This window comes from Schistocerca gregaria, chromosome X (genome assembly GCF_023897955.1).
Source record: "Schistocerca gregaria isolate iqSchGreg1 chromosome X, iqSchGreg1.2, whole genome shotgun sequence".
NCBI classification, from domain to species: Eukaryota; Metazoa; Arthropoda; class Insecta; order Orthoptera; family Acrididae; genus Schistocerca; species Schistocerca gregaria.
In genome coordinates, this window is record NC_064931.1 from 525487703 (window position 1) to 525506395 (window position 18693).

The 18693-nt window shown below is 43.6% G+C and overlaps 1 protein-coding gene, 1 non-coding gene and 1 pseudogene across 3 annotated transcripts in view; 2 read left to right on the top strand and 1 right to left on the bottom strand.

Annotated features, from left to right (window-relative positions):
* LOC126297622 (monocarboxylate transporter 10) overlaps positions 1-18693 on the bottom strand; it is a 428114-nt gene that overhangs the window by 240389 nt on the left and 169032 nt on the right. The gene's annotated exons all lie outside the window — the stretch shown is intronic.
* LOC126300128 (5S ribosomal RNA) lies at positions 5137-5254 on the top strand (annotated as a pseudogene).
* On the top strand, positions 13695-13769 carry Trnas-uga (transfer RNA serine (anticodon UGA)). The gene has a single exon. It is a non-coding gene; the product is annotated as a tRNA-Ser (tRNA).

Sequence of the window (18693 nt, forward strand, 5' to 3'; positions counted from 1 at the left end):
TGAAAAACAGGAAACTGCACTTTTCTTTCATTCGCCGGAACTTCGCTTACTCGAAATTTAAAAACAAGTAGTTAATTGAAATATCTGATTATTTTACATGTGGGAGGAAACATATTCATAAATAAGTATTTACTGACAGTTCGAAATTTCACCTTTACTTGAGAATGTGCACATGAACCACTAATGCTGAACTGTAAAGTGGCAATGCCTGCTAATTTATGCCCTTGAAGATTTAGATAATACATTATGTTTTACGACCTTTAGTTCCAAGAACGTAAGAGTTTTTGAATTTTAAATAACAACGCTATCTGTCAGGATTCACCAGTGATTTGATGCGATATAAGAGCGGTAACACCATGCATATCTCATATATTTAATACCACGTTTCCTTCTTTACTGTCATCTGTTAGTAAAATTATTACAGTTGTACGGTGGCTTTGCACATAAACGGTTTGATTCATACCTAACAGATAGCATGCAAAAAGATGTGCTGAATAATTCAGATGGTTTTGGAAAGGTAGAAAATTTTAGTGATTGGGGAGTAATCACCTAGGGTTCAATTTCGGCTTTACTCCTGTTCCTTATATATGCGAATGACCTTCCACTTCACATTCAAGAAACATAATCGCTACTTTTGGCAGACAATACTAGTGTTATACTAAATACCATTGGAGAAGAAGCAAAGGAAGAGATCGTTAATGATGTTTTACAAATTATCATTACGTGGTTATCTGAAAATGGGCTATCTCTAAATTTTGAGAGAAAACACTCGATATTAAATTCTGTAAACAAATAGTCATACTAACAAATGATGAAGTCAGGAGAAATAAATAGGGTAAAATACTCCAAATTTTTGGGTGTATATATTGATGGAAACTTGAAATGGAGGAAGTATATTACTGAACTTCTCAGTCAGTTAAGTTCAGCTACTTTTACTCTTCCTGTAACTGCTAGCCTTGGAAACAAACGAATCAACCCCCTGATATATTTTGCATATTTCTACTCAGTAACGTCGTGTACACTAATTGCCCACATCTCGTGGTCGTGCGGTAGCGTTATTGCTTCCCACGCCCGGGTTCCCGGGTTCTATTCCCGGCGGGGTCAGGGATTTTCTCTGCCTCGTGATGGCTGGATGTTGTGTGATGTCCTTAGGTTAGTTAGGTTTAAGTAGTTCTTGGGGACTGATGACCATAGATGTTAAGTCCCATAGTGCTCAGAACCATTTTTGTACAATAATTTTCTGCACAACTCATCACCTAGAAAGAAAGTACTGACTGCACAATACGAACAAGTAAAAATAATACATGGTGTTCACCTGCGGTTGTCATGTAGGTACCTCTTCAAGGAATTAGGTAGTTCAGCACTCTGTCCACAAGATGGGATACAAACCCACCCGCTCGCCCTATTTGTCTTAGCGCACACGCGCGATGTAGCTCAGGTGTTATTCCGAGCTAATGTATCCTTATAGCTCGTCACGTTCACAGTATTGGATGGGTCGCCTGCTCTGTGGTGCGTATTACTCGACTGGGATTTCACCTCACCTTGTAGTTAATCTTGTCATTAACGTCCTTCCAATCCACCTTGTGGGCAGAGTACAATTTGAGAGGAATAATAATATCAATACCTACAACACTAGAGGTAAAAACGACCTCCGTTAACCATAATTAAAGCTCTCAGTGGGTAAGAAAAAGAGCGCAATATGCAGCAACAAATATTATGATCATTTGTCCAATACTGTAAAATGCCTGACAGGTAGTAAACCAAGTTAAGTTTTAAATCTAACCTAAAACAGTTTCTCCTGGACTACTCTTTCTATTTAGTGGATAAATTTCAATTCAATAAAATGTAAGTAATTAACTAACTAGTCACCTTTCTTGAATGAAGGGATGGAAGGGAGAGATTGGATTGGGTGGGGTTGCGGGAGTGTAAGTCGCCGTACAAGTTAAGCAGCGCTCCTATGCTTGTGTTTACATTTTTAAGTGCGATAGGCGTCAACTGGTGGTAGAATGGTCCAATCTTTTGTTCGTTTTTTGATTTCTTTTCTTTTTCATTCCATACCCATTCAAATTACGTTTTTGTAGTAACACAATACAACAATTTCAGTTATATGTCATATATGTACCTGAGTGCTTAATATCTAGAAAACAGTTAAGAAACTGGTTAGCAACAACAGTACATATAAAGCTTTGGTATTAATCAGGCTGTGAAGAATTACTAAATTTGTTCAGTCTAGAAATGTGCATTGTCGACAGCATTGTCTTTGGTCTGGTGGTTTTCCAGTCTACCTGTTGTCAGACACAATGGGTAGGAGAACAAGTGATGGATAGTTTATGGCCCTCTACAGATTCACAGATGGGTTCGGTCCCAAAAGTACGAAGGGCGTTCAATAAGTAATGCAACACTTTTTTTTTCCTCGGTCAATTGCGGTTGAAAAAATGTGGAATTTGTTGTGGGACATTATGAAATATTCTCACTTCTGACTCTATAGTTTCATGAATTTCCAACAGGTGGAGATGCTATACGTAGCCTTCGAAATGGCGTCTGTAGCCGAGGTGTGTTCCAAGCAGAGAACCGTCATTGAGTTTGTTTTGGCGGAAAACCAGAGCAACGCAGATATTCATAGGCGCTTGCAGAATGTCTACGGAAACCTAGGAGTGAACAAAAGCACGTTGAGTCGCTGGGCGAGGCGTCTGTCATCGTCGCAACAAGGTCGTGCAAACCTGTTCGACCTCCGCGTGCCGGCCGGCCGCACATAGCTGCGACTCCTGCAACGATAGAACCCGTGGACACGTCATTCGAGGTGATCGACGGATCACAGTCAAACATGTCGCTGCTCACCTGAACCTCTCTGTTGGGAGTGCTGACACACTCGTTCAACAGATGGGCTACTCGAAGGTGTGTGCCTGCAGAGTTCCTCGCCGCCTAACAAAGGGCCATAAAGAGTAAACTATCTTCTCCTTCCCCATAACAACTCAAGGCCTCACACATGTTTGCGCACCCGAGAGGAGCTCACAAAACTTCATTGCACTGTCTTCCTCGTCCACCCTATGACCCGGATCTCGCACCTTCCGACTACCAAATATTTGGCCCAATGAAGGATGCACTGCGAGTAATAGTACTTAGATGATGGGAGGTTATTGATGGTGTAACTCTACATCTACATCTACATCCATACTCCGCAAGCCACCTGACAGTGTGTGGCGGAGGGTACCTTGAGTACCTCTATCGGTTCTCCCTTCTATTCCAGTCTCGTATTGTTCGTGGAAAGAAGGATTGTCAGTATGCTTCTGTGTGGGCTCTAATCACTCTGATTTTATCCTCATGGTCTCTTCGCGAGATATACGTAGGAGGGAGCAATATACTGCTTGACTCTTCGGTGAAGGTATGTTCTCGAAACTTTAACAAAAGCCCGTACCGAGCTACTGAGCGTCTCTCCTGCAGAGTCTACTACTGGAGTTTATCTATCATCTCCGTAACGCTTTCGCGATTACTAAATGACACTGTAACGAAGCGCGCTGCTCTCCGTTGGATCTTCTCTATCTCTTGTATCAACCCTATCTGGTACGGATCCCACACTGTTGAGCACTATTCAAGCAGTGGGCGAACAAGCGTACTGTAACCTACTTCCTTTGTTTTCGGATTGCATTTCCTTAGGATTCTTCCAATGAATCTCAGTCTGGCATCTGCTTTACCGACGATCAACTTTATATGATCATTCCATTTTAAATCACTCCTAATGCGTACTCCCAAATAGTTTATGGAATTAACTGCTTCCAGTTGCTGACCTGCTATTTTGTAGCTAAATGATAAGGGATCTATCTTTCTATGTATTCGCAGCACATTACACTTGTCTACATTGAGATTCAATTGCCATTTCCTGCACCATGCGTCAATTCGCTGCAGATCCTCCTGCATTTCAGAACAATTTTTCATTATTGCAACCTCTCTATACACCACAGCATCATCTGCAAAAAGCCTCAGTGAACTTCCGTTGTCATCCACCAGGTCATTTATGTATATTGTGAATAGCAACGGTCCTATGACACTCCCCTGCGGCACACCTGAAATCACTCTTACTTCGGAAGACTTCTCTCCATTGAGAACGACATGCTGCGTTCTGTTATCTAGGAACTCCTCAATCCAATCACACAATTGATCTGATAGTCCGTATGCTCTTCCTTTGTTCATTAAACGACTGTGGGGAACTGTGTCAAACGCCTTGCGGAAGTCAAGAAACACGGCATCTACCTGTGAACCCGTGTCTATGGCCCTCTGAGTCTCGTGGACGAATAGCGTCAGCTGGGTTTCACACGACCGTCTTTTTCGAAACCCATGCTGATTCCTACAGAGTAGATTTCTAGTCTCCAGAAAAGTCATTATAGTCGAACATAATACGTGTTCCAAAATTCAACAACTGATCGACGTTAGAGATATAGGTCTATAGTTCTGCACATCTGTTCGACGTCCCATCTTGAAAACGGGGATGACCTGTGCCCTTTTCCAATCCTTTGGAACGCTTCGCTCTTCTAGAGACCTACGGTACACCGTTACAAGAAGGGGGGCAAGTTCCTTCGCGTACTCTATGTAAAATCGAACTGGTATCCCATCAGGTCCAGCGGCCTTTCCTCTTTTGAGCGATTTTGTTTCTCTATCCTTCTGTCGTCTATTTCGATATTTACCATTTTGTCATCTGTGCGACAATCTAGAGAAGGAACTACAGTGCAGTCTTCCTCTGTGAACAGCTTTGGAAGAAGACATTTAGTATTTCGGCCTTTAGTCTGTCATCCTTAGTTTCAGTACCATTTTGGTCACAGAGTGTCTGGACATTTTGTTTTGATCCACCTACCGCTTTCACATAGGACCAAAATTTCTTAGGTTGATTTCGACGTCGACCAGTGGACTGATACCATGTGAGCATACAGGACCTCCCAGTAAGATGGCGTTAGGCCGCCGCATTGAGAGGAGATTATGTTGAAAAATAGGGTTTTGTAGCCAAAGAGTGGGGAAATATGGTGTACTGGAATTCTGAAAAAAAAACCTGCTCTCAGAAAAAATGTGTTGCATTACTTACTGAATGCCCTTCGTATTTTGCCAAAGATGCCGTCGTTTTTCCAGTCTAGATTTTTGCCAGATAGGGGCAACGGCCTTGCCGCAGTGGATACACCAGTTCCCGTCAGCTCACCGAAGTTAAGCGCTGTTGGGCGTGGCCGGCACTTCGATGGGTGACCATCCGGGCCGCCATACGCTGTTGCCATTTTTCGGGGCGCACTCAGCCTCGTGATGCCAATTGAGGAGCTACTCGACCGAATAGTAGCTGTTCCGATCAAAGAAAACCATCGTAACGACCGGGAGAGCGGTGTGCTGGTCACACTGCCCTCCTATCCGCATCCTCAGCTGAGGATGACATGGCAGTTGGATGGTCCCGATGGGCCACTTGTGGCCTGAAGACGGAGTTAGTGCTCTATGCCATCCATGTTTGCTAAAGTTACTGAAAAGGCTGTGTATGTAAGGACAATTGATCATTTTGTATCACACGATTTGCTATCAAATGTACAGTTCGGCTTTAGAAGTCGTTTAACAGCTGAAAATGGTACGTTCTCTTTTCTGTGTGAGGTACTGGATGGGATAATGTGGACAAATTTAGATCTATTTCTATGTCATCAGAGCAACTGTTTCCCGTCAGAGCGCTGTCGTGCGTGGTCGGCATTTGGATGGGTGACCATTCGGGCCGCCATGCGCTGTTGCCATTTTTCGGGGTGCACTCAGCCTCATGATGCCAATTGAGGAGCTATTCGATCGAATAGTAGTGGCTTCGGTCAAAGTCAACCATCATAAAGGCCGGGAGAGCGGTGTGCTGACCACACGCCCCACCTCTCCGCATCCTTAGCTGAGGATGACACGGCGGTAGGATGGTCCCGATGGGCCACTTGTGACCAGAAGACGGAGTGCTTTTTCTGCCAGATGCTAGGGCTCCTTTAGGACAGATCCTGCTCTGTAGACTTTGAGTCGTCGGCTCAGATGTCTTCTCAAGAGAAAAGTGATTAGGTTACGTTAGGTTAGGGTTTCGCTGTCAGCCGTGAAGATGATAGTTGTAGGCTGGATCGACAGGCAACGGGCCGATCGCAGAGATTGAATCGAATGAATGTACAAATACAGAGGAAACTTGGGTCTGCAAAACTGAACTTCTGAGAGAAATCGTAGAGTGTAGACAGTCCTAGACGTAGGCAAGAGCGAGTAAATTAAGAGTGGAACTAAAAGAGAAAATATCTCTCGAAGGGTTACCGCGAGCCATTTTAACAACACAAAAGACTTTCAGAAAACCGAGGAAAAGGTAATCAAGTGCAGTGTTAAAGGTGACGTGTATCAGAAGTGCTGACAACATCGTGGCAACGCGAATGAGACAGCAAATTACTTTGTTCATTAAGTCGGCAACAAATGAAAAGGAGAAGGTAGTGCGGCAAAAATTTAACGATCTCAATAAACCACATTAAAAAGAAAATTTGTGTAAGAAAGCCAAGCAAAAATTTAAATATAGGCATCCCATAAAATGCTTCTCAAAATGACATGGAGAAGATAATCAAAACCAAAAAGGTCAACAGAGACTGGTCTGAGAAGTAACTAAGAAAATATGATCTTTGATTACACTGTACGACATTCCATAGAATACAAATGCAATGATATGAAGAAACCTTTACAATGAAGTAACCAGGAAAAGATTCAAAGTAAGATCGAGGACAAGACCAAAGAGAAGGAAAATTATCCACCAAGTTATTGAAATGATCCCTGACATTATAGTAACTCAAATGAAATGAGAAGAGGTGTGACTTGATTTTTATTCCATGACAGTAAAATATTACCTACAAATGAGGCATCTCGATCAATGTCAAGAGCTTTACCTAGTGATATAATATTTTGACAGGCATTATATGACGTATGGACACTCTGAGGAAGGAGTGCAAGATTGCAACAAAAGAAGGCAATACGCAGTGTATCTGTACTGTATAGGCACAAGGCATCAAAACGAATGTAGTGTGTGTACGTATCAAACTTTCTATAGGAGGCAAGTTTTCGGAATTGGTTACGGGTAAGCTACTGATAGCACTAGAAAGCACCGAGTATCCTAATAACACAATTACAGACTATCTGAGCACAAAACACTAATTACAATGGAGGATGCACATGGACGCCGGAAAACCGATCAACGTGTGGCAAAGAATGAACATTAGCTACCACACAATAGAGAGCACGTGAGTCAAGTGCAAGTAAAGAATCCCACACTATCGAATAAATCAGAAATAAGTTTTTGACGAAGGTTCAGGGATGTAAGCTTACATGTGAAGCTAGAAATGGCAATACAGTACAGAAGAGAGCGATAATACGGCAAGTCACAGAACAAGTACTGAGCAGGTGTAAAAAATTACGTATATAAATTTGTAGACTTATTACAGAAGAAAAAGAAAAGCTTTTCTATGAGACACAAAAATCCCACAGGTGCTCCGTTTCCTCGCTGAGGGTGCTTGAAGGGTTTGACACTTGACTTCCCTTAGGCCAACGTTCATAGACGTTTTGGCTGCACCGTATGAAACAAGTGGACATTGAATCTGATCTGCAACTCAGTTACATCTTCCTGCTAGAAAGAGTATGTTTTCATTCCTGCTAGCATTTTCCACGTCCCTGGAAAAACATTACATTATAATTATTTATGTTATGTCGTGTTACATGACAGTTTCTTCTGATGTTTGTACCTGTAGATTATTGACAGATGATTAGATTCTAATTGCACTAGTTGACATGTATATTATTTATTGGTAAGCACGATACAACAGTGGAGCAGTAAGGCGTCTGTATGCAGAACGATTTCGGGGGAGAAGGTTGTCAAAGCAAGTCAAGTTTCAAAGACTTAATAGCCGTCTTCGAGAAACAGCACCCCTTAGACCAGGCTGACGCAGTCAGTCAATAATTGTGATTCCAATATGATGGAGCTTAACTATACTTTGCCGTTGATATCAGAAAACACTTAGGCAATGTTTTCGCCAATGAGTGGTTTGGGAGAGACAGGCCAGCAATGTGGCCATCACGTTCTCCAGACCTTTCTCCTCTACTTCTTTTGTGTGTGTGTGTGTGTGTGTGTGTGTGTGTGTGTGTGTGTGTGTGTGTGTGTGTATGTGTGAGTGAGTGGGTGAGTGGGTGGATGTGTGTGTGTGGGTGGGTGGGTAGATGATGCTTATCGTGTACGAGACACCGATAGACACATCAGAAGAGCTGAAGCTACATCCATTATTCGTGGTTGGTTGATTTGGCGCAGGGGATGAAGCAGCCAGGTCATCAGTCCCACCGGATTAGGAAAGGTTGGGGAAGGAAGTCGGTCGTGTCCTTTCAAAGTAACCATCCCGGCATTTTACTGAAACGATTTAGGGAAATCACGGAAAACCTAAATCAGGATGGCTGGACGCGGGTGTGAACCGTCGTCCTCCCGAATGCGAGTCCAGTGTGGTAACCACAGCGTCAAATCGCTCGGTCATTATTCGTGAAACATCTGGTTGTTCTGAGTAAGTGGGAAAATCATTAGCACGCAGATGTCAGCTGTTAATTAACATATAGAGACATTTTCAGCAACAATATTCGTCACACGTCAGCACGAACACCGTCAATGAACTTCACTAACATCAAAACCTTCAGGGACCCCAAGCATAAACATGTGACATTCCTGTCGCATAAAAAGTGTTTCTTTTTATCTATTAAACACCCTAAAATTTTGTATACGTAGTTTCTTTTGCATGCTGCATGTTACAGTTTTAAAGGAGTGCCAGTACAAGACATGACTCAGAAAGAAACGAGCATGAGGCTCGATCAACCAGTTAGTGGATAAACTAAGATGGATTGTAAGAAAGTAAACTGCAGAATACAAGAAAGAACATATTCGCGACTGATGTAGCACGTCAAGAAAACATGAACTTCTTTTGTAGCCTGTTTCTTAGACAGAAGCCATCTCAAAGTAAATTACCTGCCTAAAGATAAGGACAAGCTGATAAAACGTTTTGAACATCTTTCTGTTAGAAGAAATCAAATTATTTCATACATACAGGCACATTATGAGGTTACCGACTGGAATGGCCAGATTGTCTAAAACAATTTCACCATTCCTCATGCAAATAAGGGTAGTGAGAAGTGCCAGTGCAACTATAGCGTTGGGAAAGTGGCAGAAAACTGAACTTTATATGTTGTGTCTCCGGTAATCGTATATTAAGGCAAGGAAGTATGCCAATAACTGCTCAGATGGTTATCCATCAACAGTAGCATATGGTAACAATGCGTGGTGACTGTTCTTTCGGACATGTCTGAAAGAACAGACACCATGTGGAATCCGCAGCTGTGATAAATGTTGTGTAAACTGAAGGTGGAAGGGAAGAAACGAAAGGAAAGGAACTATTGATGCCTGCTATACTGGGACTTCTATGCGGAATAAGAAGCGACGAGTGAAAATGTGTGCCGAACGGGGATTCGGACGCGGGATCTCGTGCTTACTAGGCAATTGCGTTAACGACTGCGTCACACGGATACAGTGGCGTTAGGTAGGAATGTGGATTGGCCGAGAGGCGTGGCGAGATAGTCCGTGCAATTGCGATAAACACTGTGTGCGGGTGACGCAGTGGTTAATGCAACTGCCTAGCAAGCACGAGATCCGGAGTTTGAATCCCGCTCCCGCATACATTTTCACTTGTCAAAGCTTATTCCGCATTAAGGTCGCGATGCAGTTCCTTTCCTTTTCTTTCGTCCCCCCGCCCTCCACCTACAATTTACGTAACAAGTATTACAGTTGCGGATTCCGCATGGTGTCTGTTCTTTCGGACATTCTAACCATATGATTTCGTTCGTGGGTAACTATCTGAGCAGTTACTGACATGTTTCCTTTCCCTAATATAAGGTTCTTGGAGACACAGCATATTAAGTTCAATTTGCTGTCACTTTCTGAAACTTATAGAAAGCACTGGCAGTTCTCATTATCCCACTTTTATCTTTCTTTATTTCGATGAGGAATGGTGAGACTGTATTGGACAATCTGGCTGTTCCAGTAGGTAATCCCATATTATTAAAGTGACAGAAAGTTCAACGCATTGTTTTACACACATAGTACGTTACAGAGTGTTTTCATTTTTACGAAGATAGTCATGAGTAGTAATGATGCTAAAAGACATTAGTCACACAGGAGGGATTAAGCCACCTGTGTGTGTCACCTTTGCAAACGAGAAATCTGAATTCAAGCACAAAGTTGGTGACTCTGGAAGGCAACTAGGCGAAACCATCAAGGAACTAACTCCAAACTCGACAACTAACGAAGGGCGTGCAGGAGCAATTTAACAAAGACGTTACTCTAGCAAATATGGCAGCGGCAGTCCGTTTCGAAGGCTGGCAAGCCTGAGCATGGAATGACAACATTAAGCGATCATAATATGTATTATACCATGAGCGGGAGAAAAATGCGACAAACTGCAGAAAATGTGGGACTTGTGACAAATTACATCAAGAAGATTAACTGTAAAGAAATATGACAAATGTTTCATTGTTCGGAAAGTCCATCACTTGGAGATGATATAGATAGGAAATTGTTAGTACTAACAAAGTTCATAGATAGAGCAATGGATACATCTAAACACATATGAGATTCTCTTCAGAAGGAATAACTGTGATCTGTATCGAGACACTGCAAAAATTACGATAAGAAACATGAAGAACTAGAAAACATCTGTGGTTGGTATGAATACTTGTACGATTGTACTGTCTATTGGATACCAGGTTGACTATCAATGTACTTTCTGTTTGCTGCAGATAACTCTAAACTTTATTTCGAGTATCCCTCTCCATTATTATTCCTACTCTTGCTGACTTAGTTTGAATAATTTTCCTTTTCTGATTCAAAATATTCCTCCTGAATAGCTTGCCCCCCGACCCGAAAATCAGATCAGGATGGGACTCTATTTTACCTTCAGAATATTTTACCCAGGAGGAACCCATCAAGATAATTTTAGCACCGAACTACGTGTACTAACGAAATATAATGTGGTTTCCATTTACAGAACTGAAGCCATTGACGTCCTCCCGACCACACCTGCAGGTATCATAACAGCAGTTGTACCTATCTCCTTGTCTTACTCTTACAGCGACTATACTTTAACTCTTACTTTCCTACAAGATGAAGCTCCTCTGTGTTGTAACCCACAAACAGAGGACTGCTGCTTCTGTTCTGAGAGTCGTAGTCACATCTGCCTCGTACGCCATTGCAGACTTCATCGTTGACTCTGACTCTTAGCAAATACGCATGCAACAAAGCAGTTTATTACATCGTATAAACGGCGATTCATGGGAAACGCCGCAAGGACTTCATAGCTTTGCACCAGTGTATTCATAACAAGCTTTTAACCTCATCCAGATTTTCACTCAAAGAGACCGTGACCTTCCATACGAAAGTGGAAGCACCTTACACGCCTAACCTATAAATCGAAATACACGAAAAGAGTATACTCGCTCGGAACAGTAACATAGAAGTTTGTAATACGTCTCTGTAATGCAACTGATGCCTCACCGCTGCCAATTCCAGGCTGTCTTCGGGCGTTGCTTCCGCGTTCGGAGCTTGTTAACTTAAGCCGTGGGGACAATGGCCTGTGTTATTTCTGTCAGTAGAGCACGCGGAGGTGTAATTTCCAACACTGTTTTGTCAATGGAATTGTAGTGCAGGCTACTCGGACAAATGTTGGTTACAGAACTGTATGACGTGGAAGAGAAAATCGGCAGTTAGGGTCAACTGGACTTAGTTTTTTCTCTGTTTGAACGCCATTGGAAACATATACGTTCTCGTTCTTTACTATGATCCCAAGTCCAGGCGTGAATCAAAACGGGGGAGAGGGTTTATGACACCCCTTCCCACCCCCAAAAGCAAGGGAATATTACGAATCAATAACATAAAAAAATTATTATTATTATATAAAACATATAATCTATTTATTATTACTATTAAAATCTTAGACTTCTGCGGAATGTTAAATGTGGAGGTTAAGATAAATAATATTTTGGAGGGGGGCTAAGAGACAGCGTCCCACCCGCCACCCCCGCCCTTCCCCGCGCGACCATCCAGAAACAAACGCTGGGTCCGTATTTGTCCATGTCTCACAGTAGATATTGTGGTTTGATAAAGCATAGAGGCATTATTTCATGTACAAATAATAAAGCCAATTCTTGTCGTGGAGCCAGCAACAATCTACCTCTCTCACCCAAAACAAAGTTATATATCTACGCACAAACCGAAATATTATCTTGGACTCTCGCTCATGATGGACGTTGACAAGGTTGCATGTAATGTTTAAAGTAAAATTAATAGCCTGAAACACGTACAAAACGTATTAAGTGAGCAAAATACAATTAAGAAGAAAGAATTAAGTTCCTAATTTGACACAAATCTCGCAGAGCAATATAAAAACAGCTCTGACGTTTGTAGAACTTTATTGGTTCTGGTGGCAGTTAGCAGTATTTCTCATCTGTTCAATACAGCGCGTATCGGAAGAATTTGTATAGTAAGCATGACTGCGTCACACAGATGCTCATCGCCGGCCGGGGTGGCCAAGCGGTTAAAGGCGCTACAGTCTGGAACCGCGCGACCGTCTCGGGCATGGATGAGTGTGACGTCCTTAGGTTAGTTAGGCTTAAGTAGTTCTAAGTTCTAGGGGACTGTTGACCTTAGAAGTTAAGTCCCATAGTGCTCAGAGCCATTTGAACCATTTTTGAACAGGTGCTCATCAAGGTGCAAGGTCCTACGAGAGAGCCTCATCTACAGCATTTCTGCAGCTCAGGAATTGTAAGTTAGGGGACAAATTGCCAAGAGCTTTCGACAAAGCACTTTCTGGCCACTGTCAAGTGAATAACTGCTAATGGGCAGCTGGTACACCCTCGCATACTGTAGCTGCGCTCTGTGACGACACGTGCTAGCAGCATCAGAAACAGTCTGTAAAGCTTGTTAACAAAGTATTCGATACGTTGTTTACCAGTTAATTAGCATCAAGTCGTTGTGCGTGCAAAGTCAAGCGGCCAGTCAGACACAAATAGTGTCAGTTGTTCTCATAGCGTAGATGACAGCACATGAGACTGCTCAGTCTTTAGCCCGGGTTCGATGCTTCCGTCCCATGTCCAGTTTTTGTATTGCTCTCTTGTTCGGTTTTAGGAAACCAAGCGACGATCACATTTGGGGACGCCGTCTCTGATGGGCCACTTGAATTTGTGCTCGCGACGGCCTGATTGGCTAACTTCAGCGCTAATTAATTTCAAAACGGCGCAAGGTATCGATTTTAATCTGAATTATTTCGCAGCACAACCTACTCTGCAACACTATTACAAGCTTTCGTGGCTGTTTCTGACCACCCTGTACATACGTTAACTCCGCGTTTACTGCGTCTCGCGATCATTGGATCCCAGGCCTCGCTGAGCTGCTGGCCGCGTTCCCTATTAAGTACGTTGTCGGTGATTTTTATTTCTATAGCTTCAGTCTGGAAACATCCCACAGGCTGTGGCTAAGCCATGTCTCCGCAATATCCTTTCTTCCAGAAGTGCTAGTTCTGCAAAGGTTCGCAAGAGAGCTTCTGTGAAGTTTGGAAGGTAGGAGACGAGGTACTGGCAGAATTGAAGCTGTGAGGATTGGCCGTGAATCCTGCTTGGGTGGCTCAGTTGGTAGAGCACTTGCCCGTGAAAGGCAAAGGTCCCGAGTTCGAGTCTCGGTCCGGCACACAGTTTTAATCTGCCAGGAAGTTTCAGCTTCTTTAAGTATACAGTCTGCCCCGATAGGAGACCATTCCAACTCCCTTTTATTACATCCAACGGTTTTTCCTGGAGTTCAGTTCCTTACCACTTACACGTTTGTACCTCACGAAAACAGTCTCCGAACTGTTACAACAGTGGCGCCCGTCAAACCTCAACAAACGTAAGTATCCATAGTACGTGTGGCGACACATATGGAAGGCGATCCATGCGCGTTTTCTCGAATCAGACGTTCAATCAGCGTGGTACATTACCGTGAATGGCAAACAAGTTAACCGAGATCGTTTACACCGCATCCATCTTGCCGATTCATCCCTCTGCACCCACTGTGGAGTGGATGACACGGATGACCACCAGTTCCACTGTGCACAGCGTTCGACGTCTGGATACTTGCGCGGCGGATTTTGGCGTTTCTTACTCGACAGACACCGACTCAGATCGACGTCCACATGCTTTTGTACCCCGATAAGACTTTCTACCCCTCCGCCAAAACTCACTCTGTGAATTGGATCTGTGGCCACACGGTCCACTATCTTTTTACTTCTGGCGGCAAGTCTACGCTAGGATTTTGGACTTACCTCAACGAACGACACTGCCTCCTGATACGCAGCCCACGCTATAAGCAATATTTTTCCAATTTCTTACGGAGTACCTCCGATGACCCACCTCGTAGCTGGAACGTCCAAGCACTGAGAAGCTGAAAACTGTATTCACCGAACCGAACTGAATAGATCAGCTACCCAGAACCCACGCCTACGCAATGAGAAGACACGTTTGGACGAGCTGGCCTGCTGTAGGTGGAGACACTTCAGGCGCTCCTGTAAGAACTGGTCTTTAAGTACAAGTCGCACGACGACTTTATATTAAAAAAACAAAAATAAAAAAGATAGCTGAGTGGTCAGCGTGACGAATTGCCGTCCTACGGGCCCGCGTTCGATTCCCGGCTGAGTCGGGGATTTTCTCCGCTCAGGGACTGTGTGTTCTGCTGTCTTCATCATCATTTAATCCCCATCCATCGCGCAGGTCGCCCAATGTGGCGTCGAATGTAATACGACCTGCACCAAGACGGTGGGACCTGCTCCGCAAGCGGCCTCCCGGACAATGACGCCAAACGCTCATTTCATTTCATTTTAAGTATACAGTCCCGGAAAGTGTTACTGCGAGCCACGATAGAGGTTTCGTCAGATTTGATCTGGTGACTTTTCTCCAGAGCATTCTTAGCTAAAGTGAATTTTTCGACGTAGCGTAGGTGATAAAACTTCTCATGCTTTTTCTTGTATTATCCTACGGTGCCTACTGCTTGTACCTCCCAAATCCATCTTACAAAATGACAGGGAAAATTTTATGATTCCGACATCACACAGAGCGATATGAAATGGAACGAGCATGTGAGGATTGTGGTATTGAAGGCGTCTAGTATACTCCGGTTTATTGGGAGAATTCTAGGAAAGTGTGGTTCATTTATTAAGGAGACCGCAAATAGAAGGCTAGTTGACCTATTCTTAACTACTACACATGTGTTTAGGATCCGTACCAGGTCGGATTCAAGGAAGACATCAAAGCAATTCAGAGGCAGGTTGCTATATTTGTTACTGGTAGGTTCGAATAAAACTCAAGTGTTACGTAGATACTTCGGGAAGTCAAATGGTAATCCCTGAAGGGAAGGTGACATTCTTTCCGAGGAACGCTATTCAGAAAATTTAGAGAACTGGCATTTGAAGCTGACTACAGAACGATTCTACTGCCTCCATGATACATTGCGCGTAAGGACCACGAATATATGATAAATTAGGCCTCATACGGACGCATATAGACAGTCGTTTTTCCCTCGCTCTACTTGCAAGTGGAACAGGAAAGGAAAATACTGATAGTGGTACAGGTACCCTCCACCACGCGCCGTACGGTGGATTGCGGAGTATCTATGTAGATGTAGATAAAGAGGTTTAACGACCATTCACAGGATCAGGAAAGTGAGTAAACAACAGTGGTATACGAGTACATTTTCCTAAAGCAAAATTTTGCCTTGGGTATGTTGCACAATTTTTTTTATATCCCATAATTCATCGGGAGAAACCCAATGACATATGATCTGACATATTTCGTTCACCTGCTCAGAAGAAGTAAGGGCAAAAATAAACGCACGTGCCACCACTGAAATAAATGCCCCATATCTCACATCGTGGATGGTTACGTTTTTACTGCTGTGGAAAGTCACTTACGAGAAGGGCATACTGTAGACAGCAGTTACCTCGACACCGGAACTGTGTGTGAGAATCAGGAAACAGCTCTAACGATGTCAGTTTCTGTGATTCGATAGCTTTTGCTGTACTACGATGGACTGCCACCAAGAGCAGAGTCAGATATCGTTTCTAACATGTCGTGCTGTGATGTTACGAAAAGGATTTCCCTGCCGTTCACATCGCAGGCACATTGCACAAGCTTTGATACATAAAATTTCTACACTCATAACTATCTTTATGTCTTATTTCAACACACGCTCGAAAGTCTGGAAATTTATCATTTCACATTTCTAACGATAAACTTGTTAATTTTTATAAGAATTGGGAGTTTGTTTTCGAAATGAACTTTCTACGTTTGCTGTTTGCGCCAAAATGCAGGCACATCAGTTTGGGTAATATATTTAAAAAGACCCACGTGGCACGTCTCTATTCGTATATAGCTGAAATTTTCACTGACTATGTTTGAGAGAATAGTAAACACAGCCATTCCCTGCACGGTAACCGCTTCCAGGATTCGAGGAGGCGCGCAGACCCTGCATCGAATCCGCCCAGCAGATTAACGAAGAGGGAGGATGAGCTGGTCAGACTGGACGTGGCTTCTAGGCCATTTCTCATACTCTAATAAATGAATACCGCACTGGTACCAACGTTACACCACTTCGAAAACGTTCACACAGTTTCACATGAGATAACCCTTGACGCAGACAGGTGGGTTACTCGTCCCAGGGAAGAATGAGTGGAGACAGGAAAGGCATCCGATCACCCTCTACGACTAACATTGGCAAATCAAGATTAACATTCCGAGTGGATGAAGATGGGGGATAATGATAGGAAAAAGAAGGAGTATTCACAACTATTTTACTACACCGTATCTAATTTTGAAAATAGCTATTGAGGAGTATTAACTGTCTTTACTTTCTTTAGTTCAGACACTTTTCCAGTTATGTGAATCGCACTAAACTATCTCCATCTGTGCAAGCGTAAGCTTCCGCGGCCGTAGTCATAGACAATAAAATTCTCCTGGGTATGTGACGGCATTGTCAATGTGTAAAATACGGGGCGTATCAAAAAGACTCATCCGATTTGGCACGTCTATATTTCTGAAAGTAATAAACATACACAATGAATTTTGTTTTTGACGAACGGGAAACTCAAAAACGTTTTTTTCATACTTTTCATAGGTGTTCAATATGCCCCCTTGAGATGCACGGCATATGTCATGCGGTTCTCAGATTGTCCCCACACTGCAACGAGAATGTCTTTTGTTACAGTTTCCACAGCTGCTGTTATACGATGTCTTGGTTCATTCACTGCTGTTGGTAATGGAGGCATATAAACAGTCTTTTATAAACCCCAACAAGAAATTATCATATACAGTCAGGTCCGGTGACTTTGGAGGCCAGTGATGTAAGGCTGAAACATTTGATCCAGTCCGACCGACCCATCGTTCAGTAATCCTTTGATTTGAAATTCCCGCACCTAGCGGGATCCAAGTAAACCATGTAAAACTTGTGAGTTTGCTCTTTCCAACACTACGTTGTTCAGGCACATATCTCGAATAACATAACAGTTATGACTTTTTTTAAATCGTCTGATTCTTCTGATACACCCTGTACTCTGAAGTTTCGGCCACTGTTACAAATGGTATTCCTCAGCTTGTTTTTGCTAACTGTTACTTAAAAACTAGCACTCAGCAAAAACATCCTGCGGAAGGCTATGTGCAACAGTGACCGAAACGTCGAAAAGTCTTATACATTGAAAATGCGGTCACATACCCAGAAAAATTTTATTTACTATCAGCACTCCGCAAGTCACTTTTCGAAGTAGGGGAGAGGGTACTTGAGTTAGCAGATGATTAAACCCCTTACCTGTTCTTATCGCGAATAAATGGTGTGAAAAGTGAGTAACAGAAAGCTCCGTGTTCGTTGTAATTTATCCAAATTCCTTGTTATGGTCATTTTACATCATGTACATCAAAGAAATACACTCCTGGAAATGGAAAAAAGAACACATTGACACCGGTGTGTCAGACCCACCATACTTGCTCCGGACACTGCGAGAGGGCTGTACAAGCAATGATCACACGCACGGCACAGCGGACACACCAGGAACCGCGGTGTTGGCCGTCGAATGGCGTTAGCTGCGCAGCATTTGTGCACCGCCGCCGTCAGTGTCAGCCAGTTTGCCGTGGCATACGGAGCTCCATTGCAGTCTTTAACACTGGTAGCATGCCGCGACAGCGTGGACGTGAACCATATGTGTAGTTGACGGACTTTGAGCGAGGGCGTATAGTGGGCATGCGGGAGGCCGGGTGGACGTAACGCCGAATTGCTTAACACGTGGGGCGTGAGGTCTCCACAGTACATCGATGTTGTCGCCAGTGGTCGGCAGAAGGTGCACGTGCCCGTCGACCTGGGACCGGACCGCAGCGACGCACGGATGCACGCCAAGACCGTAGGATCCTACGCAGTGCCGTAGGGGACCGCACCGCCACTTCCCAGCAAACTAGGAACACTGTTGCTCCTGGGGCATCGGCGAGGACCATTCGCAACCGTCTCCATGAAGCTGGGCTCCGGTCCCGCACACCGTTAGGCCGTCTTCCGCTCACGCCCCAACATCGTGCAGCCCGCCTCCAGTGGTGTCGCGACAGGCG